This window comes from Oncorhynchus mykiss, unplaced genomic scaffold (assembly GCF_013265735.2).
Source record: "Oncorhynchus mykiss isolate Arlee unplaced genomic scaffold, USDA_OmykA_1.1 un_scaffold_695, whole genome shotgun sequence".
In the NCBI taxonomy this organism is placed as follows: Eukaryota; Metazoa; Chordata; class Actinopteri; order Salmoniformes; family Salmonidae; genus Oncorhynchus; species Oncorhynchus mykiss.
In genome coordinates this window covers 33,859-56,962 of record NW_023494142.1, presented here as the reverse complement: position 1 = coordinate 56,962, position 23,104 = coordinate 33,859, and the positions used below count along the sequence as shown (strand labels likewise).

At 40.7% G+C, this 23,104-nt stretch overlaps 24 non-coding genes across 24 annotated transcripts; all 24 read left to right on the top strand.

Annotated features, from left to right (window-relative positions):
* The first annotated feature begins 335 nt into the window (after positions 1–335).
* Positions 336–407, top strand: trnah-gug. Its single transcript has one exon. It is a non-coding gene; the product is annotated as a tRNA-His (tRNA).
* A 945-nt stretch (positions 408–1,352) lies between these two features.
* trnat-agu lies at positions 1,353–1,426 on the top strand. The gene has a single exon. It is a non-coding gene; the product is annotated as a tRNA-Thr (tRNA).
* Positions 1,427–1,710: 284 nt separating this feature from the next.
* Positions 1,711–1,782, top strand: trnah-gug. Its single transcript has one exon. It is a non-coding gene; the product is annotated as a tRNA-His (tRNA).
* Positions 1,783–2,727: 945 nt separating this feature from the next.
* Positions 2,728–2,801, top strand: trnat-agu. The gene has a single exon. It is a non-coding gene; the product is annotated as a tRNA-Thr (tRNA).
* A 1,303-nt stretch (positions 2,802–4,104) lies between these two features.
* On the top strand, positions 4,105–4,178 carry trnat-agu. The gene has a single exon. It is a non-coding gene; the product is annotated as a tRNA-Thr (tRNA).
* Positions 4,179–4,464: 286 nt separating this feature from the next.
* trnah-gug lies at positions 4,465–4,536 on the top strand. The gene has a single exon. It is a non-coding gene; the product is annotated as a tRNA-His (tRNA).
* Positions 4,537–5,481: 945 nt separating this feature from the next.
* trnat-agu lies at positions 5,482–5,555 on the top strand. Its single transcript has one exon. It is a non-coding gene; the product is annotated as a tRNA-Thr (tRNA).
* A 1,662-nt stretch (positions 5,556–7,217) lies between these two features.
* trnah-gug lies at positions 7,218–7,289 on the top strand. Its single transcript has one exon. It is a non-coding gene; the product is annotated as a tRNA-His (tRNA).
* A 945-nt stretch (positions 7,290–8,234) lies between these two features.
* On the top strand, positions 8,235–8,308 carry trnat-agu. The gene has a single exon. It is a non-coding gene; the product is annotated as a tRNA-Thr (tRNA).
* A 2,692-nt stretch (positions 8,309–11,000) lies between these two features.
* Positions 11,001–11,074, top strand: trnat-agu. Its single transcript has one exon. It is a non-coding gene; the product is annotated as a tRNA-Thr (tRNA).
* Positions 11,075–12,374: 1,300 nt separating this feature from the next.
* On the top strand, positions 12,375–12,448 carry trnat-agu. The gene has a single exon. It is a non-coding gene; the product is annotated as a tRNA-Thr (tRNA).
* A 1,310-nt stretch (positions 12,449–13,758) lies between these two features.
* trnat-agu lies at positions 13,759–13,832 on the top strand. Its single transcript has one exon. It is a non-coding gene; the product is annotated as a tRNA-Thr (tRNA).
* A 284-nt stretch (positions 13,833–14,116) lies between these two features.
* On the top strand, positions 14,117–14,188 carry trnah-gug. Its single transcript has one exon. It is a non-coding gene; the product is annotated as a tRNA-His (tRNA).
* Positions 14,189–15,136: 948 nt separating this feature from the next.
* On the top strand, positions 15,137–15,210 carry trnat-agu. Its single transcript has one exon. It is a non-coding gene; the product is annotated as a tRNA-Thr (tRNA).
* A 284-nt stretch (positions 15,211–15,494) lies between these two features.
* Positions 15,495–15,566, top strand: trnah-gug. The gene has a single exon. It is a non-coding gene; the product is annotated as a tRNA-His (tRNA).
* A 945-nt stretch (positions 15,567–16,511) lies between these two features.
* trnat-agu lies at positions 16,512–16,585 on the top strand. Its single transcript has one exon. It is a non-coding gene; the product is annotated as a tRNA-Thr (tRNA).
* Positions 16,586–17,886: 1,301 nt separating this feature from the next.
* trnat-agu lies at positions 17,887–17,960 on the top strand. Its single transcript has one exon. It is a non-coding gene; the product is annotated as a tRNA-Thr (tRNA).
* A 285-nt stretch (positions 17,961–18,245) lies between these two features.
* On the top strand, positions 18,246–18,317 carry trnah-gug. The gene has a single exon. It is a non-coding gene; the product is annotated as a tRNA-His (tRNA).
* Positions 18,318–19,265: 948 nt separating this feature from the next.
* trnat-agu lies at positions 19,266–19,339 on the top strand. Its single transcript has one exon. It is a non-coding gene; the product is annotated as a tRNA-Thr (tRNA).
* Positions 19,340–19,626: 287 nt separating this feature from the next.
* trnah-gug lies at positions 19,627–19,698 on the top strand. The gene has a single exon. It is a non-coding gene; the product is annotated as a tRNA-His (tRNA).
* Positions 19,699–20,644: 946 nt separating this feature from the next.
* Positions 20,645–20,718, top strand: trnat-agu. Its single transcript has one exon. It is a non-coding gene; the product is annotated as a tRNA-Thr (tRNA).
* Positions 20,719–21,003: 285 nt separating this feature from the next.
* On the top strand, positions 21,004–21,075 carry trnah-gug. Its single transcript has one exon. It is a non-coding gene; the product is annotated as a tRNA-His (tRNA).
* A 946-nt stretch (positions 21,076–22,021) lies between these two features.
* trnat-agu lies at positions 22,022–22,095 on the top strand. Its single transcript has one exon. It is a non-coding gene; the product is annotated as a tRNA-Thr (tRNA).
* Positions 22,096–22,379: 284 nt separating this feature from the next.
* On the top strand, positions 22,380–22,451 carry trnah-gug. The gene has a single exon. It is a non-coding gene; the product is annotated as a tRNA-His (tRNA).
* The last annotated feature ends 653 nt before the right edge of the window (positions 22,452–23,104 follow it).

Below are 23,104 nucleotides of genomic sequence, written 5' to 3'. Positions count from 1 at the left end.
TTAAAGTGCCTGTCTAGTAAACAGGAGATCCTGAGTTCAAATCTCAGCAGTACCTTTTATTGTTCACATTGTGGAGAAGGTCAGAGGGGAGGGCACTCAGGTTTTCTCACCAATGGTTTAGAGAATTAGAGATGACGTGAGGAGGATGCAATTGAGATATTCCAATGTCACGAAAAAGGGCACTTTTTGAATGAGAAAAAACCTACCGACTGTGTAAAGCTCCACTGTTTCTTCAGTTTATTCATTATCGAGACCAAAATGAAAAGAGTTTAGCCAGCTTGTGCACATCACTTTCACAGCCTATGTAGGCTTTACAAAGCCAGCTCTTGTAGCCGGCCGTGATCGTATAGTGGTTAGTACTCTGCGTTGTGGTCGCAGCAACCCCGGTTCGAATCCGGGTCACGGCACTGCAATGTAATTTTAGAAGGGTTGTTTTTTGAATGAGTTAAGACTTGCTATGCAAGCTAAGAAACTCAGCAACTCTGCCGTTTGACAAAGTTCCCACCATATTGTAGGTTAATTACTTACACGAAATGATTCATCTGCTGTTTCAGACGTTTTTACCATTTTTAAGCTCCAGAGCCAAATGAGAAATGCAGTGTCCTCGAACGACCAACATTATGAAGAAATAGTATATGATTCTGAATGTTCACTCATATCTCGCGACCCACCTATGACATGTTAATAACCGCTTTGGGTCCCAAATCATAGTTTAAGAATTCATGTCAGAGGTTCTTGAGTTTATTCATCTCGAGACCCAAATGAAAAATGTACTGTCCTCGAATGATCATAGTTACGAAGAAATAGTATGTGATTACCATTGATTACTGATATCTCGCTACCCACCTCTCACCAGTGTTGCCAACTTAGCGACTTTGTCGCTATATTTAGTGAGTATTCAGAAAAAAGACAAGAATCGACAGAAGAAAGTTCAATTGTAGTTCTAAACATACTTAGGGTGTTTTTTACTCACTTTTTGTCTCTCCCGAGGCGTTATTCCTCTCTCCTACAGCGTCAATCACAATTACATCCACTTGGCCAATTATGAAAATTATGTGATGACGTCATTTAGCGACTTCTAGCTACTTTTAGGACCAGCAATAGCTACTTTCCTTCCTGAGGATTTGGCAACACTGCCTCTCACATGCTCAGGCCCACTTTGCGTCCCAAAACGTAGCTTAAGAAACCCTGTTGCTAGACAATTGAAGGTGTCTGTATCGTTTCCAATATTAGTAAAAGACATCTCTTTTGTGATGTGATTTTGCTAGACAGAGATGTGGGTTAAATTAATGAGACTGGTTTGATTCAAATAGGTGTGGGTGTTCACATCTGCAACATATATGACTTTTATGGGTGCTGTGGCTTAGTTGGTTAAAGTGCCTGTCTAGTAAACAGGAGATCCTGAGTTCAAATCTCAGCAGTACCTTTTTATTGTTCACATTGGTGGAGAAGGTCAGAGGGGAGGGCACTCAGGTTTTCTCACCAATGGGTTTAGAGAATTAGAGATGACGTGAGGAGGATGCAATTGAGATATTCCAATGTCACGGAAAAAGGGCACTTTTTGAATGAGAAAAAACCTACCGACTGTGTAAAGCTCCACTGTTTCTTCAGTTTATTCATTATCGAGACCAAAATGAAAAGAGTTTAGCCAGCTTGTGCACATCACTTTCACAGCCTATGTAGGCTTTACAAAGCCAGCTCTTGTAGCCGGCCGTGATCGTATAGTGGTTAGTACTCTGCGTTGTGGTCGCAGCAACCCCGGTTCGAATCCGGGTCACGGCACTGCAATGTAATTTTAGAAGGGTTTTTTTTGAATGAGTTAAGACTTACTATGCAAGCTAAGAAACTCAGCAACTCTGCCGTTTGACAAAGTTCCCCACCATATTGTAGGTTAATTACTTACACGAAATGATTCATCTGCTGTTTCAGACGTTTTTACCATTTTTAAGCTCCAGAGCCAAATGAGAAATGCAGTGTCCTCGAACGACCAACATTATGAAGAAATAGTATATGATTCTGAATGTTCACTCATATCTCGCGACCCACCTATGACATGTTAATAACCGCTTTGGGTCCCAAATCATAGTTTAAGAATTCATGTCAGAGGTTCTTGAGTTTATTCATCTCGAGACCCAAATGAAAAATGTACTGTCCTCGAATGATCATAGTTACGAAGAAATAGTATGTGATTACCATTGATTACTGATATCTCGCTACCCACCTCTCACCAGTGTTGCCAACTTAGCGACTTTGTCGCTATATTTAGTGAGTATTCAGAAAAAAGACAAGAATCGACAGAAGAAAGTTCAATTGTAGTTCTAAACATACTTAGGGTGTTTTTTACTCACTTTTTGTCTCTCCCGAGGCGTTATTCCTCTCTCCTACAGCGTCAATCACAATTACATCCACTTGGCCAATTATGAAAATTATGTGATGACGTCATTTAGCGACTTCTAGCTACTTTTAGGACCAGCAATAGCTACTTTCCTTCCTGAGGATTTGGCAACACTGCCTCTCACATGCTCAGGCCCACTTTGCGTCCCAAAACGTAGCTTAAGAAACCCTGTTGCTAGACAATTGAAGGTGTCTGTATCGTTTCCAATATTAGTAAAAGACATCTCTTTTGTGATGTGATTTTGCTAGACAGAGATGTGGGTTAAATTAATGAGACTGGTTTGATTCAAATAGGTGTGGGTGTTCACATCTGCAACATATATGACTTTTATGGGTGCTGTGGCTTAGTTGGTTAAAGTGCCTGTCTAGTAAACAGGAGATCCTGAGTTCAAATCTCAGCAGTACCTTTTTATTGTTCACATTGGTGGAGAAGGTCAGAGGGGAGGGCACTCAGGTTTTCTCACCAATGGGTTTAGAGAATTAGAGATGACGTGAGGAGGATGCAATTGAGATATTCCAATGTCACGGAAAAAGGGCACTTTTTGAATGAGAAAAACCTACCGACTGTGTAAAGCTCCACTGTTTCTTCAGTTTATTCATTATCGAGACCAAAATGAAAAGAGTTTAGCCAGCTTGTGCACATCACTTTCACAGCCTATGTAGGCTTTACAAAGCCAGCTCTTGTAGCCGGCCGTGATCGTATAGTGGTTAGTACTCTGCGTTGTGGTCGCAGCAACCCGGTTCGAATCCGGGTCACGGCACTGCAATGTAATTTTAGAAGGGTTGTTTTTTGAATGAGTTAAGACTTGCTATGCAAGCTAAGAAACTCAGCAACTCTGCCGTTTGACAAAGTTCCCCACCATATTGTAGGTTAATTACTTACACGAAATGATTCATCTGCTGTTTCAGACGTTTTTACCATTTTTAAGCTCCAGAGCCAAATGAGAAATGCAGTGTCCTCGAACGACCAACATTATGAAGAAATAGTATATGATTCTGAATGTTCACTCATATCTCGCGACCCACCTATGACATGTTAATAACCGCTTTGGGTCCCAAATCATAGTTTAAGAATTCATGTCAGAGGTTCTTGAGTTTATTCATCTCGAGACCCAAATGAAAAATGTACTGTCCTCGAATGATCATAGTTACGAAGAAATAGTATGTGATTACCATTGATTACTGATATCTCGCTACCCACCTCTCACCAGTGTTGCCAACTTAGCGACTTTGTCGCTATATTTAGTGAGTATTCAGAAAAAAGACAAGAATCGACAGAAGAAAGTTCAATTGTAGTTCTAAACATACTTAGGGTGTTTTTTACTCACTTTTTGTCTCTCCCGAGGCGTTATTCCTCTCTCCTACAGCGTCAATCACAATTACATCCACTTGGCCAATTATGAAAATTATGTGATGACGTCATTTAGCGACTTCTAGCTACTACTTTTAGGACCAGCAATAGCTACTTTCCTTCCTGAGGATTTGGCAACACTGCCTCTCACATGCTCAGGCCCACTTTGCGTCCCAAAACGTAGCTTAAGAAACCCTGTTGCTAGACAATTGAAGGTGTCTGTATCGTTTCCAATATTAGTAAAAGACATCTCTTTTGTGATGTGATTTTGCTAGACAGAGATGTGGGTTAAATTAATGAGACTGGTTTGATTCAAATAGGTGTGGGTGTTCACATCTGCAACATATATGACTTTTATGGGTGCTGTGGCTTAGTTGGTTAAAGTGCCTGTCTAGTAAACAGGAGATCCTGAGTTCAAATCTCAGCAGTACCTTTTTATTGTTCACATTGGTGGAGAAGGTCAGAGGGGAGGGCACTCAGGTTTTCTCACCAATGGGTTTAGAGAATTAGAGATGACGTGAGGAGGATGCAATTGAGATATTCCAATGTCACGGAAAAAGGGCACTTTTTGAATGAGAAAAAACCTACCGACTGTGTAAAGCTCCACTGTTTCTTCAGTTTATTCATTATCGAGACCAAAATGAAAAGAGAGTTTAGCCAGCTTGTGCACATCACTTTCACAGCCTATGTAGGCTTTACAAAGCCAGCTCTTGTAGCCGGCCGTGATCGTATAGTGGTTAGTACTCTGCGTTGTGGTCGCAGCAACCCCGGTTCGAATCCGGGTCACGGCACTGCAATGTAATTTTAGAAGGGTTGTTTTTTGAATGAGTTAAGACTTACTATGCAAGCTAAGAAACTCAGCAACTCTGCCGTTTGACAAAGTTCCCCACCATATTGTAGGTTAATTACTTACACGAAATGATTCATCTGCTGTTTCAGACGTTTTTACCATTTTTAAGCTCCAGAGCCAAATGAGAAATGCAGTGTCCTCGAACGACCAACATTATGAAGAAATAGTATATGATTCTGAATGTTCACTCATATCTCGCGACCCACCTATGACATGTTAATAACCGCTTTGGGTCCCAAATCATAGTTTAAGAATTCATGTCAGAGGTTCTTGAGTTTATTCATCTCGAGACCCAAATGAAAAATGTACTGTCCTCGAATGATCATAGTTACGAAGAAATAGTATGTGATTACCATTGATTACTGATATCTCGCTACCCACCTCTCACCAGTGTTGCCAACTTAGCGACTTTGTCGCTATATTTAGTGAGTATTCAGAAAAAAGACAAGAATCGACAGAAGAAAGTTCAATTGTAGTTCTAAACATACTTAGGGTGTTTTTTACTCACTTTTTGTCTCTCCCGAGGCGTTATTCCTCTCTCCTACAGCGTCAATCACAATTACATCCACTTGGCCAATTATGAAAATTATGTGATGACGTCATTTAGCGACTTCTAGCTACTTTTAGGACCAGCAATAGCTACTTTCCTTCCTGAGGATTTGGCAACACTGCCTCTCACATGCTCAGGCCCACTTTGCGTCCCAAAACGTAGCTTAAGAACCCTGTTGCTAGACAATTGAAGGTGTCTGTATCGTTTCCAATATTAGTAAAAGACATCTCTTTTGTGATGTGATTTTGCTAGACAGAGATGTGGGTTAAATTAATGAGACTGGTTTGATTCAAATAGGTGTGGGTGTTCACATCTGCAACATATATGACTTTTATGGGTGCTGTGGCTTAGTTGGTTAAAGTGCCTGTCTAGTAAACAGGAGATCCTGAGTTCAAATCTCAGCAGTACCTTTTTATTGTTCACATTGGTGGAGAAGGTCAGAGGGAGGGCACTCAGGTTTTCTCACCAATGGGTTTAGAGAATTAGAGATGACGTGAGGAGGATGCAATTGAGATATTCCAATGTCACGGAAAAAGGGCACTTTTTGAATGAGAAAAAACCTACCGACTGTGTAAAGCTCCACTGTTTCTTCAGTTTATTCATTATCGAGACCAAAATGAAAAGAGTTTAGCCAGCTTGTGCACATCACTTTCACAGCCTATGTAGGCTTTACAAAGCCAGCTCTTGTAGCCGGCCGTGATCGTATAGTGTTTAGTACTCTGCGTTGTGGTCGCAGCAAACCCGGTTCGAATCCTGGTCACGGCACTGCAATGTAATTTTAGAAGGGTTGTTTTTTGAATGAGTTAAGACTTGCTATGCAAGCTAAGAAACTCAGCAACTCTGCCGTTTGACAAAGTTCCCCACCATATTGTAGGTTAATTACTTACACGAAATCATTCATCTGCTGTTTCAGACGTTTTTACCATTTTTAAGCTCCAGAGCCAAATGAGAAATGCAGTGTCCTCGAACGACCAACATTATGAAGAAATAGTATATGATTCTGAATGTTCACTCATATCTCGCGACCCACCTATGACATGTTAATAACCGCTTTGGGTCCCAAATCATAGTTTAAGAATTCATGTCAGAGGTTCTTGAGTTTATTCATCTCGAGACCCAAATGAAAAATGTACTGTCCTCGAATGATCATAGTTACGAAGAAATAGTATGTGATTACCATTGATTACTGATATCTCGCTACCCACCTCTCACCAGTGTTGCCAACTTAGCGACTTTGTCGCTATATTTAGTGAGTATTCAGAAAAAAGACAAGAATCGACAGAAGAAAGTTCAATTGTAGTTCTAAACATACTTAGGGTGTTTTTTTACTCACTTTTTGTCTCTCCCGAGGCGTTATTCCTCTCTCCTACAGCGTCAATCACAATTACATCCACTTGGCCAATTATGAAAATTATGTGATGACGTCATTTAGCGACTTCTAGCTACTTTTAGGACCAGCAATAGCTACTTTCCTTCCTGAGGATTTGGCAACACTGCCTCTCACATGCTCAGGCCCACTTTGCGTCCCAAAACGTAGCTTAAGAAACCCTGTTGCTAGACAATTGAAGGTGTCTGTATCGTTTCCAATATTAGTAAAAGACATCTCTTTTGTGATGTGATTTTGCTAGACAGAGATGTGGGTTAATTAATGAGACTAGGTTTGATTCAAATAGGTGTGGGTGTTCACATCTGCAACATATATGACTTTTATGGGTGCTGTGGCTTAGTTGGTTAAAGTGCCTGTCTAGTAAACCAGGAGATCCTGAGTTCAAATCTCAGCAGTACCTTTTTATTGTTCACATTGGTGGAGAAGGTCAGAGGGGAGGGCACTCAGGTTTTCTCACCAATGGGTTTAGAGAATTAGAGATGACGTGAGGAGGATGCAATTGAGATATTCCAATGTCACGGAAAAAGGGCACTTTTTGAATGAGAAAAAACCTACCGACTGTGTAAAGCTCCATTGTTTCTTCAGTTTATTCCTTATCGAGACCAAAATGAAAAGAGTTTAGCCAGCTTGTGCACATCACTTTCACAGTCTATGTAGGCTTTACAAAGCCAACTCTTGTAAGCCGGCCGTGATCGTATAGTGGTTAGTACTCTGCGTTGTGGTCGCAGCAACCCCGGTTCGAATCCGGGTCACGGCACTGCAATGTAATTTTAGAAGGGTTGTTTTTTGAATGAGTTAAGACTTGCTATGCAAGCTAAGAAACTCAGCAACTCTGCCGTTTGACAAAGTTCCCCACCATATTGTAGGTTAATTACTTACACGAAATGATTCATCTGCTGTTTCAGACGTTTTTACCATTTTTAAGCTCCAGAGCCAAATGAGAAATGCAGTGTCCTCGAACGACCAACATTATGAAGAAATAGTATATGATTCTGAATGTTCACTCATATCTCGCGACCCACCTATGACATGTTAATAACCGCTTTGGGTCCCAAATCATAGTTTAAGAATTCATGTCAGAGGTTCTTGAGTTTATTCATCTCGAGACCCAAATGAAAAATGTACTGTCCTCGAATGATCATAGTTACGAAGAAATAGTATGTGATTACCATTGATTACTGATATCTCGCTACCCACCTCTCACCAGTGTTGCCAACTTAGCGACTTTGTCGCTATATTTAGTGAGTATTCAGAAAAAAGACAAGAATCGACAGAAGAAAGTTCAATTGTAGTTCTAAACATCTTAGGGTGTTTTTACTCACTTTTTGTCTCTCCCGAGGCGTTATTCCTCTCCTCTACAGCGTCAATCACAATTACAGTCACTTGGCCAATTATGAAAATTATGTGATGACGGTCATTTAGCGACTTCTAGCTACTTTTAGGACCAGCAATAGCTACTTCCTTCCTGAGGATTTGGCAACACTGCCTCTCACATGCTCAGGCCCACTTTGCGTCCCAAAAACGTAGCTTAAGAAACACTGTTGCTAGACAATTGAAGGTGTCTGTAATCGTTTCCAATATTAGTAAAAGACATATCTTTTGTGATGTGATTTTGCTAGACAGAGATGTGGGTTAAATTAATGAGACTGGTTTGATTCAAATAGGTGTGGGTGTTCACATCTGCAACATATATGACTTTATGGGTGCTGTGGCTTAGTTGGTTAAAGTGCCTGTCTAGTAAACAGGAGATCCTGAGTTCAAATCTCAGCAGTACCTTTTATTGTTCACATTGGTGGAGAAGGTTCAGAGGGGGAGGGCACTCAGGTTTTCTCACCAATGGGTTTAGAGAATTAGAGATGACGTGAGGAGGATGCAATTGAGATATTCCAAGTCACGGAAAAAAGGGCACTTTTTGAATGAGAAAAAACCTAACCGACTGTGTAAAGCTCCACTGTTTCTTCAGTTTAAGTTCATTATCGAGACAAAATGAAAAGAGTTTAGCCAGCTTGTGCACATCACTTTCACAGCCTATGTAGGCTTTACAAAGCCAGAGGTCTTGTAGCCGGCCGTGATCGTATAGTGGTTAGTACTCTGCGTTGTGGTCGCAGCAACCCAGGTTTCGAATCCGGGTCACGGCACTGCAATGTAATTTTAGAAGGGTTGTTTTTTGAATGAGTTATGACTTACTATGCAAGCTAAGAAACTCAGCAACTCTGCCGTTTGACAAGTTCCCCACCATATTGTAGGTTAATTACTTACACGAAATGATTCATCTGCTGTTTCAGACGTTTTTATACCATTTTTAAGCTCCAGAGCCAAATGAGAAATGCAGTGTCCTCGAACGACCAACATTATGAAGAAATAGTGTATGATTCTGAATGTTCACTCATATCTCGCGACCCACCTATGACATGTTAATATACCGCTTTGGGTCCCAAATCATAGTTTAAGAATTCATGTCAGAGGTTCTTGAGTTTATTCATCTCGAGACCCAAATGAAAAATGTACTGTCCTTCGAATGATCATAGTTACGAAGAAATAGTATGTGATTACCATTGATTACTGATATCTCGCTACCCACCTCTCACCAGTGTTGCCAACTTTAGCGACTTTGTCGCTATATTTAGTGAGTATTCAGAAAAAAGACAAGAATCGACAGAAGAAAGTTCAATTGTAGTTCTAAACATACTTAGGGTGTTTTTTACTCACTTTTGTCTCTCCCGAGGCGTTATTCCTCTCTCCTACAGCGTCAATCACAATTACATCCACTTGGCCAATTATGAAAATTATGTGATGACGTCATTAGCGACTTCTAGCTACTTTTAGGGACCAGCAATAGCTACTTTCCTTCCTGAGGATTTGGCAACACTGCCTCTCACATGCTCAGGCCCACTTTGCGTCCAAAACGTAGCTTAAGAAACCCTGTTGCTAGACAATTGAAGGTTCCTGTATCGTTTCCAATATTAGTAAAAGACATCTCTTTTGTGATGTGATTTTGCTAGACAGAGATGTGGGTTAAATTAATGAGACTGTTTGATTCAAATAGGTGTGGGGTGTTCACATCTGCAACATACATATGACTTTTATGGGTGCTGTGGCTTAGTTGGTTAAAAGTGCCTGTCTAGTAAACAGGAGATCCTGAGTTCAAATCTCAGCAGTACCTTTTTTATTGTTCACATTGGTGGAGAAGGTCAGAGGGGAGGGCACTCAGGTTTTCTCAAGCCAATGTGTTTAGAGAATTAGAGATGACGTGAGGAGGATGCAATTGAGATATTCCAATGTCCCGGAAAAAGGGCACTTTTTGAATGAGAAAAAAGCCTACCGACTGTGTAAAGCTCCACTGTTTCTTCTTCAGTTTATTCATTATCGAGACCAAATGAAAGAGTTTAGCCAGCTTGTGCACATCACTTTCACAGTCCTATGTAGGCTTTACAAAGCCATCTCTTGTAAGCGGCCGTGATCGTATAGTGGTTAGTACTCTGCGTTGTGGTCGCAGCAACCCGGTTCGAATCCGGGTCACGGCACTGCAATGTAATTTTAGAAGGGTTGTTTTTTGAATGAGTTAAGACTTACTATGCAAGCTAAGAAACTCAGCAACTCTGCCGTTTGACAAAGTTCCCCACCATATTGTAGGTTAATTACTTACACGAAATGATTCATCTGCTGTTTCAGACGTTTTACAATTTTTAAGCTCCAGAAGCCAAATGAGAAATGCAGTGTCCTCGAGACGACCAACATTATGAAGAAATAGTATATGATTCTGAATGTTCACTCATATCTCGCGACCCACCTATGACATGTTAATAACCGCTTTGGGTCCCAAATCATAGTTTAAGAATTCATGTCAGAGGTTCTTGAGTTTATTCATCTCGAGACCCAAATGAAAAATGTACTGTCCTCGAATGATCATAGTTACGAAGAAATAGTATGTGATTACCATTGATTACTGATATCTCGCTACCCACCTCTCACCAGTGTTGCCAACTTAGCGACTTTGTCGCTATATTTAGTGAGTATTCAGAAAAAAGACAAGAATCGACAGAAGAAAGTTCAATTGTAGTTCTAAACATACTTAGGGTGTTTTTTTACTCACTTTTTGTCTCTCCCGAGGCGTTATCTCTCTCTCCTACAGCGTCAATCACAATTACATCCACTTGGCCAATTATGAAAATTATGTGATGACGTCATTTAGCGACTTCTAGCTACTTTTAGGACCAGCAATAGCTACTTTCCTTCCTGAGGATTTGGCAACACTGCCTCTCACATGCTCAGGCCCACTTTGCGTCCCAAACGTAGCTTAAGAAACCCTGTTGCTAGACAATTGAAGGTGTCTGTATCGTTTCCAATATTAGTAAAAGACATCTCTTTTGTGATGTGATTTTGCTAGACAGAGATGTGGGTTAAATAATGAGACTGGTTTGATTCAAATAGGTGTGGGTGTTCACATCTGCAACTATATGACTTTATGGGTGCTGTGGCTTAGTTGGTTAAAGTGCCTGTCTAGTAAACAGGAGATCCTGAGTTCAAATCTCAGCAGTACCTTTTTATTGTTCACATTGGTGGAGAAGGTCAGAGGGGAGGGGCACTCAGGTTTCTCACCAATGGGTTTAGAGAATTAGAGATGACGTGAGGAGGATGCAATTGAGATATTCCAATGTCACGGAAAAAGGGCACTTTTTGAATGAGAAAAACCTACCGACTGTGTAAAGCTCCACTGTTTCTTCAGTTTATTCATTATCGAGACCAAAATGAAAAGAGTTTAGCCAGCTTGTGCACATCACTTTCACAGTCTATGTAGGCTTTACAAAGCCACCTCTTGAAGCCGCCGTGATCGTATAGTGGTTAGTACTCTGCGTTGTGGTCGCAGCAAACCCCGGTGTCGAATCCGGGTCACGGCACTGTAATGTAATTTTAGAAGGGTTGTTTTTTGAATAGTTAAGACTTGCTAGTGCAAGCTAAGAAACTCAGCAACTCTGCCGTTTGACAAAGTTCCCCACCATATTGTAGGTTAATTACTTACACGAAATCATTCATCTGCGGTTTCAGAGACTGTTTTACCATTTTAGCTCAGAGCCAAATGAGAAATGCAGTGTCCTCGAACGACCAACATTATGAAGAAATAGTATATGATTCTGAATGTTCACTCATATCTCGCGACCCACCTATGACATGTTTAATAACCGCGTTGGGTCCCAAATCATAGTTAAGAATTCAGTCAGAGGTTCTTGAGTTTATTCATCTCGAGACCCAAATGAAAAATGTACTGTCCTCGAATGATCATAGTTACGAAGAAATAGTATGTGATTACCATTGATTAATGATATCTCGCTACCCACCTCTCACCAGTGTTGCCAACTTAGCGACTTGCGCTATATTTAGTGAGTATTCAGAAAAAGACAAGAATCGACAGAAGAAAGTTCAATTGTAGTTCTAAACATACTTAGGGTGTTTTTTACTCACTTTTTGTCTCTCCCGAGGCGTTATTCCTCTCTCCTACAGCGTCAATCACAATTACATCCACTTGGCCAATTATGAAAATTATGTGATGACGTCATTTAGCGACTTCTAGCTACTTTTAGGACCAGCATAGCTACTTTCCTTCCTGAGGATTTGGCAACACTGCCTCTCACATGCTCAGGGCCCACTTTGCGTCCCAAAACGTAGCTTAAGAAACCCTGTTGCCTAGACAATTGAAGGTGTCTGTATCGTTTCCAATATTAGTAAAAGACATCTCTTTTGTGATGTGATTTTGCTAGACAGAGATGTGGGTTAAATTAATGAGACTGGTTTGATTCAAATAGGTGTGGGTGTTTCACATCTGCAACATATAGTGACTTTTATGGGTGCTGTGGCTTAGTTGGTTAAAGTGCCTGTCTAGTAAACAGGAGATCCTGAGTTCAAATCTCAGCAGTACCTTTTTATTGTTCACATTGGTGGAGAAGGTCAGAGGGGAGGGCACTCAGGTTTTCTCACCAATGGGTTTAGAGAATTAGAGATGACGTGAGGAGGATGCAATTGAGATATTCCAATGTCACGGAAAAAGGGCACTTTTTGAATGAGAAAAAACCTACCGACTGTGTAAAGCTCCACTGTTTCTTCAGTTTATTCATTATCGAGACCAAAATGAAAGAGTTTAGCCAGCTTGTGCACATCACTTTCACAGCCTATGTAGGCTTTACAAAGCCAGCTCATTGTAGCCGGCCGTGATCGTATAGTGGTTAAGTACTTCTGCGTTGTGGTCGCAGCAACCCCGGTTCGAATCCGGGTCACGGCACTGCAATGTAATTTTAGAAGGGTTGTTTTTGAATGAGTTAAGACTTACTATGCAAGCTAAGAAACTCAGCAACTCTGCCGTTTGACAAAGTTTCCCCACCATATTGTAGGTTAATTACTTACACGAAATGATTCATCTGCTGTTTCAGACGTTTTTACAATTTTTAAGCTCCGAGAGCCAAATGAGAAATGCAGTGTCCTCGAACGACCAACATTATGAAGAAATAGTATATGATTCTGAATGTTCACTCATATCTCGCGACCCACCTATGACATGTTAATAAACGCTTTGGGTCCCAAATCATAGTTTAAGAATTCATGTCAGAGGTTCTTGAGTTTATTCATCTCGAGACCCAAATGAAAAATGTACTGTCCTCGAATGATCATAGTTACGAAGAAATAGTATGTGATTACCATTGATTACTGATATCTCGCTACCCACCTCTCACCAGTGTTGCCAACTTAGCGAACTTTGTCGCTATATTTAGTGAGTATTCAGAAAAAAGACAAGAATCGACAGAAGAAAGTTCAATTGTAGTTCTAAACATACTTAGGGTGTTTTTTTACTCACTTTTTGTCTCTCCCGAGGACGTTATTCCTCTCTCCTACAGCGTCAATCACAATTACATCCACTTGGCCAATTATGAAAATTATGTGATGACGTCATTTAGCGACTTCTAGCTACTTTTAGGACCAGCAATAGCTACTTTCCTTCCTGAGGATTTGGCAACACTGCCTCTCACATGCTCAGGCCCACTTTGCGTCCCAAAACGTAGCTTAAGAAACCCTGTTGCTAGACAATTGAAGGTGTCTGTATCGTTTCCAATATTAGTAAAAGACATCTCTTTTGTGATGTGATTTTGCTAGACAGAGATGTGGGTTAAATTAATGAGACTGGTTTGATTCAAATAGGTGTGGGTGTTCACAATCTGCAACATATATGACTTTTATAGGGTGCTGTGGCTTAGTTGGTTAAAGTGCCTGTCTAGTAAACAGGAGATCCTGAGTTCAAATCTCAGCAGTACCTTTTTATTGTTCACATTGGTGGAGAAGGTCAGAGGGGAGGGCACTCAGGTTTTCTCACCATGGGTTTAGAGAATTAGAGATGACGTGAGGAGGATGCAATTGAGATATTCCAAATGTCACGGAAAAAGGGCACTTTTTGAATGAGAAAAAAACTACCGACTGTGTAAAGCTCCACTGTTTCTTCAGTTTATTCATTATCGAGACCAAATGAAAAGAGTTTAGCCAGCTTGTGCACATCACTTTCACAGCCTATGTAGGCTTTACAAAGCCAGCTCTTGTAAGCCGGCCGTGATCGTATAGTGGTTAGTACTCTGCGTTGTGGTCGCAGCAACCCCGGTTCGAATCCGGGTCACGGCACTGCAATGTAATTTTAGAAGGGTTGTTTTTGAATGAGTTAAGACTTGACTATGCAAGCTAAGAAACTCAGCAACTCTGCCGTTTGACAAAGTTCCCCACCATATTGTAGGTTAATTACTTACACGAAATCATTCATCTGCTGTTTCAGACGTTTTTACCATTTTTAAGCTCGAGAGCCAAATGAGAAATGCAGTGTCCTCGAACGACCAACATTATGAAGAAATAGTATATGATTCTGAATGTTCACTCATATCTCGCGACCCACCTATGACATGTTAATAACCGCTTTGGGTCCCAAATCATAGTTTAAGAATTCATGTCAGAGGTTCTTGAGTTTATTCATCTCGAGACCCAAATGAAAAAATGTACTGTCCTCGAATGATCATAGTTACGAAGAAATAGTATGTGATTACCATTGATTACTGATATCTCGCTACCCACCTCTCACCAGTGTTGCCAACTTAGCGACTTTGTCGCTATATTTAGTGAGTATTCAGAAAAAAGACAAGAATCGACAGAAGAAAGTTCAATTGTAGTTCTAAACATACTTAGGGTGTTTTTTACTCACTTTTGTCTCTCCCGAGGCGTTATTCCTCTCTCCTACAGCGTCAATCACAATTACATCCACTTGGCCAATTATGAAAATTATGTGATGACGTCATTTAGCGACTTCTAGCTACTTTTAGGACCAGCAATAGCTACTTTCCTTCCTGAGGATTTGGCAACACTGCCTCTCACATGCTCAGCGCCCACTTTGCGTCCCAAAAACGTAGCTTAAGAAACCCTGTTGCTAGACAATTGAAGGTGTCTGTATCGTTTCCAATATTAGTAAAAGACATCTCTTTTGTGATGTGATTTTGCTAGACAGAGATGTGGGTTAAATTAATGAGACTGGTTTGATTCAAATAGGTGTGGGTGTTCACATCTGCAACATATATGACTTTTATGGGTGCTGTGGCTTAGTTGGTTAAAGTGCCTGTCTAGTAAACAGGAGATCCTGAGTTCAAATCTCAGCAGTACCTTTTTATTGTTCACATTGGTGGAGAAGGTCAGAGGGGAGGGCACTCAGGTTTTCTCACCAATGGGTTTAGAGAATTAGAGATGACGTGAGGAGGATGCAATTGAGATATTCCAATGTCACGGAAAAAGGGCACTTTTTGAATGAGAAAAAACCTACCGACTGTGTAAAGCTCCACTGTTTCTTCAGTTTATTCATTATCGAGACCAAAATGAAAAGAGTTTAGCCAGCTTGTGCACATCACTTTCACAGCCTATGTAGGCTTTACAAAGCCAGCTCTTGTAGCCGGCCGTGATCGTATAGTGGTTAGTACTCTGCGTTGTGGTCGCAGCAACCCCGGTTCGAATCCGGGTCACGGCACTGCAATGTAATTTTAGAAGGGTTGTTTTTTGAATGAGTTAAGACTTACTATGCAAGCTAAGAAACTCAGCAACTCTGCCGTTTGACAAAGTTCCCCACCATATTGTAGGTTAATTACTTACACGAAATGATTCATCTGCTGTTTCAGACGTTTTTACCATTTTTAAGCTCCAGAGCCAAATGAGAAATGCAGTGTCCTCGAACGACCAACATTATGAAGAAATAGTATATGATTCTGAATGTTCACTCATATCTCGCGACCCACCTATGACATGTTAATAACCGCTTTGGGTCCCAAATCATAGTTTAAGAATTCATGTCAGAGGTTCTTGAGTTATTCATCTCGAGACCCAAATGAAAAATGTACTGTCCTCGAATGATCATAGTTACGAAGAAATAGTATGTGATTACCATTGATTACTGATATCTCGCTACCCACCTCTCACCAGTGTTGCCAACTTAGCGACTTTGTCGCTATATTTAGTGAGTATTCAGAAAAAAGACAAGAATCGACAGAAGAAAGTTCAATTGTAGTTCTAAACATACTTAGGGTGTTTTTACTCACTTTTTGTCTCTCCCGAGACGTTATTCCTCTCTCCTACAGCGTCAATCACAATTACATCCACTTGGCCAATTATGAAAAATTATGTGATGACGTCATTTAGCGACTTCTAGCTACTTTTAGGACCAGCAATAGCTACTTTCCTTCCTGAGGATTTGGCAACACTGCCTCTCACATGCTCAGGCCCACTTTGCGTCCCAAAACGTAGCTTAAGAAACCCTGTTGCTAGACAATTGAAGGTGTCTGTATCGTTTCCAATATTAGTAAAAGACATCTCTTTTGTGATGTGATTTTGCTAGACAGAGATGTGGGTTAAATTAATGAGACTGGTTTGATTCAAATAGGTGTGGGTGTTCACATCTGCAACATATATGACTTTTATGGGTGCTGTGGCTTAGTTGGTTAAAGTGCCTGTCTAGTAAACAGGAGATCCTGAGTTCAAATCTCAGCAGTACCTTTTTATTGTTCACATTGGTGGAGAAGGTCAGAGGGGAGGGCACTCAGGTTTTCTCACCAATGGGTTTAGAGAATTAGAGATGACGTGAGGAGGATGCAATTGAGATATTCCAATGTCACGGAAAAAGGGCACTTTTTGAATGAGAAAAAACCTACCGACTGTGTAAAGCTCCACTGTTTCTTCAGTTTATTCATTATCGAGACCAAAATGAAAAGAGTTTAGCCAGCTTGTGCACATCACTTTCACAGCCTATGTAGGCTTTACAAAGCCAGCTCTTGTAGCCGGCCGTGATCGTATAGTGGTTAGTACTCTGCGTTGTGGTCGCAGCAACCCGGTTCGAATCCGGGTCACGGCACTGCAATGTAATTTTAGAAGGGTTGTTTTTTGAATGAGTTAAGACTTGCTATGCAAGCTAAGAAACTCAGCAACTCTGCCGTTTGACAAAGTTCCCCACCATATTGTAGGTTAATTACTTACACGAAATCATTCATCTGCTGTTTCAGACGTTTTTACCATTTTTAAGCTCAGAGCCAAATGAGAAATGCAGTGTCCTCGAACGACCAACATTATGAAGAAATAGTATATGATTCTGAATGTTCACTCATATCTCGCGACCCACCTATGACATGTTAATAACCGCTTTGGGTCCCAAATCATAGTTTAAGAATTCATGTCAGAGGTTCTTGAGTTTATTCATCTCGAGACCCAAATGAAAAATGTACTGTCCTCGAATGATCATAGTTACGAAGAAATAGTATGTGATTACCATTGATTACTGATATCTCGCTACCCACCTCTCACCAGTGTTGCCAACTTAGCGACTTTGTCGCTATATTTAGTGAGGTATTCAGAAAAAAGACAAGAATCGACAGAAGAAAGTTCAATTGTAGTTCTAAACATACTTAGGGTGTTTTTTACTCACTTTTTGTCTCTCCCGAGGCGTTATTCCTCTCTCCTACAGCGTCAATCACAATTACATCCACTTGGCCAATTATGAAAATTATGTGATGACGTCATTTAGCGACTTCTAGCTACTTTTAGGACCAGCAATAGCTACTTTCCTTCCTGAGGATTTGGCAACACTGCCTCTCACATGCTCAGGCCCACTTTGCGTCCCAAAACGTAGCTTAAGAAACCCTGTTGCTAGACAATTGAAGGTGTCTGTATCGTTTCCAATATTAGTAAAAGACATCTCTTTTGTGATGTGATTTTGCTAGACAGAGATGTGGGTTAAATTAATGAGACTGGTTTGATTCAAATAGGTGTGGGTGTTCACATCTGCAACATATATGACTTTTATGGGTGCTGTGGCTTAGTTGGTTAAAGTGCCTGTCTAGTAAACAGGAGATCCTGAGTTCAAATCTCAGCAGTACCTTTTTATTGTTCACCATTGGTGGAGAAGGTCAGAGGGGAGGGCACTCAGGTTTTCTCACCAATGGGTTTAGAGAATTAGAGATGACGTGAGGAGGATGCAATTGAGATATTCCAATGTCACGGAAAAAGGGCACTTTTTGAATGAGAAAAAACCTACCGACTGTGTAAAGCTCCACTGTTTCTTCAGTTTATTCATTATCGAGACCAAAATGAAAAGAGTTTAGCCAGCTTGTGCACATCACTTTCACAGCCTATGTAGGCTTTACAAAGCCAGCTCTTGTAGCCGGCCGTGATCGTATAGTGGTTAGTACTCTGCGTTGTGGTCGCAGCAACCCCGGTTCGAATCCGGGTCACGGCACTGCAATGTAATTTTAGAAGGGTTGTTTTTTGAATGAGTTAAGACTTGACTATGCAAGCTAAGAAACTCAGCAACTCTGCCGTTTGACAAAGTTCCCCACCATATTGTAGGTTAATTACTTACACGAAATGATTCATCTGCTGTTTCAGGACGTTTTTACCATTTTTAAGCTCCAGAGCCAAATGAGAAATGCAGTGTCCTCGAACGACCAACATTATGAAGAATAGTATATGATTCTGAATGTTCACTCATATCTCGCGACCCACCTATGACATGTTAATAACCGCTTTGGGTCCCAAATCATAGTTTAAGAATTCATGTCAGAGGTTCTTGAGTTTATTCATCTCGAGACCCAAATGAAAAATGTACTGTCCTCGAATGATCATAGTTACGAAGAAATAGTATGTGATTACCATTGATTACTGATATCTCGCTACCCACCTCTCACCAGTGTTGCCAACTTAGCGACTTTGTCGCTATATTTAGTGAGGTATTCAGAAAAAAGACAAGAATCGACAGAAGAAAGTTCAATTGTAGTTCTAAACATACTTAGGGTGTTTTTTACTCACTTTTTGTCTCTCCCGAGACGTTATTCCTCTCTCCTACAGCGTCAATCACAATTACATCCACTTGGCCAATTATGAAAATTATGTGATGAACGTCATTTAGCGACTTCTAGCTACTTTTAGGACCAGCAATAGCTACTTTCCTTCCTGAGGATTTGGCAACACTGCCTCTCACATGCTCAGGCCCACTTTGCGTCCAAAACGTAGCTTAAGAAACCCTGTTGCTAGACAATTGAAGGTGTCTGTATCGTTTCCAATATTAGTAAAAGACATCTCTTTTGTGATGTGATTTTGCTAGACAGAGATGTGGGTTAAATTAATGAGACTGGTTTGATTCAAATAGGTGTGGGTGTTCACATCTGCAACATATATGACTTTTATGGGTGCTGTGGCTTAGTTGGTTAAAGTGCCTGTCTAGTAAACAGGAGATCCTGAGTTCAAATCTCAGCAGTACCTTTTTATTGTTCACATTGGTGGAGAAGGTCAGAGGGGAGGGCACTCAAGGTTTTCTCACCAATGGGTTTAGAGAATTAGAGATGACGTGAGGAGGATGCAATTGAGATATTCCAATGTCACGGAAAAAGGGCACTTTTTGAATGAGAAAAAACCTACCGACTGTGTAAAGCTCCACTGTTTCTTCAGTTTATTCATTATCGAGACCAAAATGAAAAGAGTTTAGCCAGCTTGTGCACATCACTTTCACAGCCTATGTAGGCTTTACAAAGCCAGCTTCTTGTAAGCCGGCCGTGATCGTATAGTGGTTAGTACTCTGCGTTGTGGTCGCAGCAACCCCGGTTCGAATCCGGGTCACGGCACTGCAATGTAATTTTAGAAGGGTTGTTTTTTGAATGAGTTAAGACTTACTATGCAAGCTAAGAAACTCAGCAACTCTGCCGTTTGACAAAGTTCCCCACCATATTGTAGGTTAATTACTTACACGAAATGATTCATCTGCTGTTTCAGACGTTTTTACAATTTTTAAGCTCCAGAGCCAAATGAGAAATGCAGTGTCCTCGAACGACCAACATTATGAAGAAATAGTATATGATTCTGAATGTTCACTCATATCTCGCGACCCACCTATGACATGTTAATAACCGCTTTGGGTCCCAAATCATAGTTTAAGAATTCATGTCAGAGGTTCTTGAGTTTATTCATCTCGAGACCCAAATGAAAAATGTACTGTCCTCGAATGATCATAGTTACGAAGAAATAGTATGTGATTACCATTGATTACTGATATCTCGCTACCCACCTCTCACCAGTGTTGCCAACTTAGCGACTTTGTCGCTATATTTAGTGAGTATTCAGAAAAAAGACAAGAATCGACAGAAGAAAGTTCAATTGTAGTTCTAAACATACTTAGGGTGTTTTTTACTCACTTTTTGTCTCTCCCGAGACGTTATTCCTCTCTCCTACAGCGTCAATCACAATTACATCCACTTGGCCAATTATGAAAATTATGTGATGACGTCATTTAGCGACTTCTAGCTACTTTTAGGACCAGCAATAGCTACTTTCCTTCCTGAGGATTTGGCAACACTGCCTCTCACATGCTCAGGCCCACTTTGCGTCCCAAAACGTAGCTTAAGAAACCCTGTTGCTAGACAATTGAAGGTGTCTGTATCGTTTCCAATATTAGTAAAAGACATCTCTTTTGTGATGTGATTTTGCTAGACAGAGATGTGGGTTAAATTAATGAGACTGGTTTGATTCAAATAGGTGTGGGTGTTCACATCTGCAACATATATGACTTTTATGGGTGCTGTGGCTTAGTTGGTTAAAGTGCCTGTCTAGTAAACAGGAGATCCTGAGTTCAAATCTCAGCAGTACCTTTTTATTGTTCACATTGGTGGAGAAGGTCAGAGGGGAGGGCACTCAGGTTTTCTCACCAATGGGTTTAGAGAATTAGAGATGACGTGAGGAGGATGCAATTGAGATATTCCAATGTCACGGAAAAAGGGCACTTTTTGAATGAGAAAAAACCTACCGACTGTGTAAAAGCTCCATTGTTTCTTCAGTTTATTCATTATCGAGACCAAAATGAAAAGAGTTTAGCCAGCTTGTGCACATCACTTTCACAGTCTATGTAGGCTTTACAAAGCCACCTCTTGAAGCCGGCCGTGATCGTATAGTGGTTAGTACTCTGCGTTGTGGTCGCAGCAACCCCGGTTCGAATCCGGGTCACGGCACTGCAATGTAATTTAGAAGGGTTGTTTTTTGAATGAGTTAAGACTTGCTATGCAAGCTAAGAAACTCAGCAACTCTGCCGTTTGACAAAGTTCCCCACCATATTGTAGGTTAATTACTTACACGAAATGATTCATCTGCTGTTTCAGACGTTTTTACCATTTTTAAGCTCCGAGAGCCAAATGAGAAATGCAGTGTCCTCGAACGACCAACATTATGAAGAAATAGTATATGATTCTGAATGTTCACTCATATCTCGCGACCCACCTATGACATGTTAATAACCGCTTTGGGTCCCAAATCATAGTTTAAGAATTCATGTCAGAGGTTCTTGAGTTTATTCATCTCGAGACCCAAATGAAAAATGTACTGTCCTCGAATGATCATAGTTACGAAGAAATAGTATGTGATTACCATTGATTACTGATATCTCGCTACCCACCTCTCACCAGTGTTGCCAACTTAGCGACTTTGTCGCTATATTTAGTGAGTATTCAGAAAAAAGACAAGAATCGACAGAAGAAAGTTCAATTGTAGTTCTAAACATACTTAGGGTGTTTTTTACTCACTTTTTGTCTCTCCCGAGGCGTTATTCCTCTCTCCTACAGCGTCAATCACAATTACATCCACTTGGCCAATTATGAAAATTATGTGATGACGTCATTTAGCGACTTCTAGCTACTTTTAGGACCAGCAATAGCTACTTTCCTTCCTGAGGATTTGGCAACACTGCCTCTCACATGCTCAGGCCCACTTTGCGTCCCAAAACGTAGCTTAAGAAACCCTGTTGCTAGACAATTGAAGGTGTCTGTATCGTTTCCAATATTAGTAAAAGACATCTCTTTTGTGATGTGATTTTGCTAGACAGAGATGTGGGTTAAATTAATGAGACTGGTTTGATTCAAATAGGTGTGGGTGTTCACATCTGCAACATATATGACTTTTATGGGTGCTGTGGCTTAGTTGGTTAAAGTGCCTGTCTAGTAAACAGGAGATCCTGAGTTCAAATCTCAGCAGTACCTTTTTATTGTTCACATTGGTGGAGAAGGTCAGAGGGGAGGGCACTCAGGTTTTCTCACCAATGGGTTTAGAGAATTAGAGATGACGTGAGGAGGATGCAATTGAGATATTCCAATGTCACGGAAAAAGGGCACTTTTTGAATGAGAAAAAACCTACCGACTGTGTAAAGCTCCACTGTTTCTTCAGTTTATTCATTATCGAGACCAAAATGAAAAGAGTTTAGCCAGCTTGTGCACATCACTTTCACAGCCTATGTAGGCTTTACAAAGCCACCTCTTGTAGCCGGCCGTGATCGTATAGTGGTTAGTACTCTGCGTTGTGGTCGCAGCAACCCCGGTTCGAATCCGGGTCACGGCACTGCAATGTAATTTTAGAAGGGTTGTTTTTTGAATGAGTTAAGACTTGCTATGCAAGCTAAGAAACTCAGCAACTCTGCCGTTTGACAAAGTTCCCCACCATATTGTAGGTTAATTACTTACACGAAATCGATTCATCTGCTGTTTCAGACGTTTTTACCATTTTAAGCTCCAGAGCCAAATGAGAAATGCAGTGTCCTCGAACGACCAACATTATGAAGAAATAGTATATGATTCTGAATGTTCACTCATATCTCGCGACCCCACCTATGACATGTTAATAACCGCTTTGGGTCCCAAATCATAGTTTAAGAATTCATGTCAGAGGTTCTTGAGTTTATTCATCTCGAGACCCAAATGAAAAATGTACTGTCCTCGAATGATCATAGTTACGAAGAAATAGTATGTGATTACCATTGATTACTGATATCTCGCTACCCACCTCTCACCAGTGTTGCCAACTTAGCGACTTTGTCGCTATATTTAGTGAGTATTCAGAAAAAAGACAAGAATCGACAGAAGAAAGTTCAATTGTAGTTCTAAACATACTTAGGGTGTTTTTTACTCACTTTTTGTCTCTCCCGAGACGTTATTCCTCTCTCCTACAGCGTCAATCACAATTACATCCACTTGGCCAATTATGAAAATTATGTG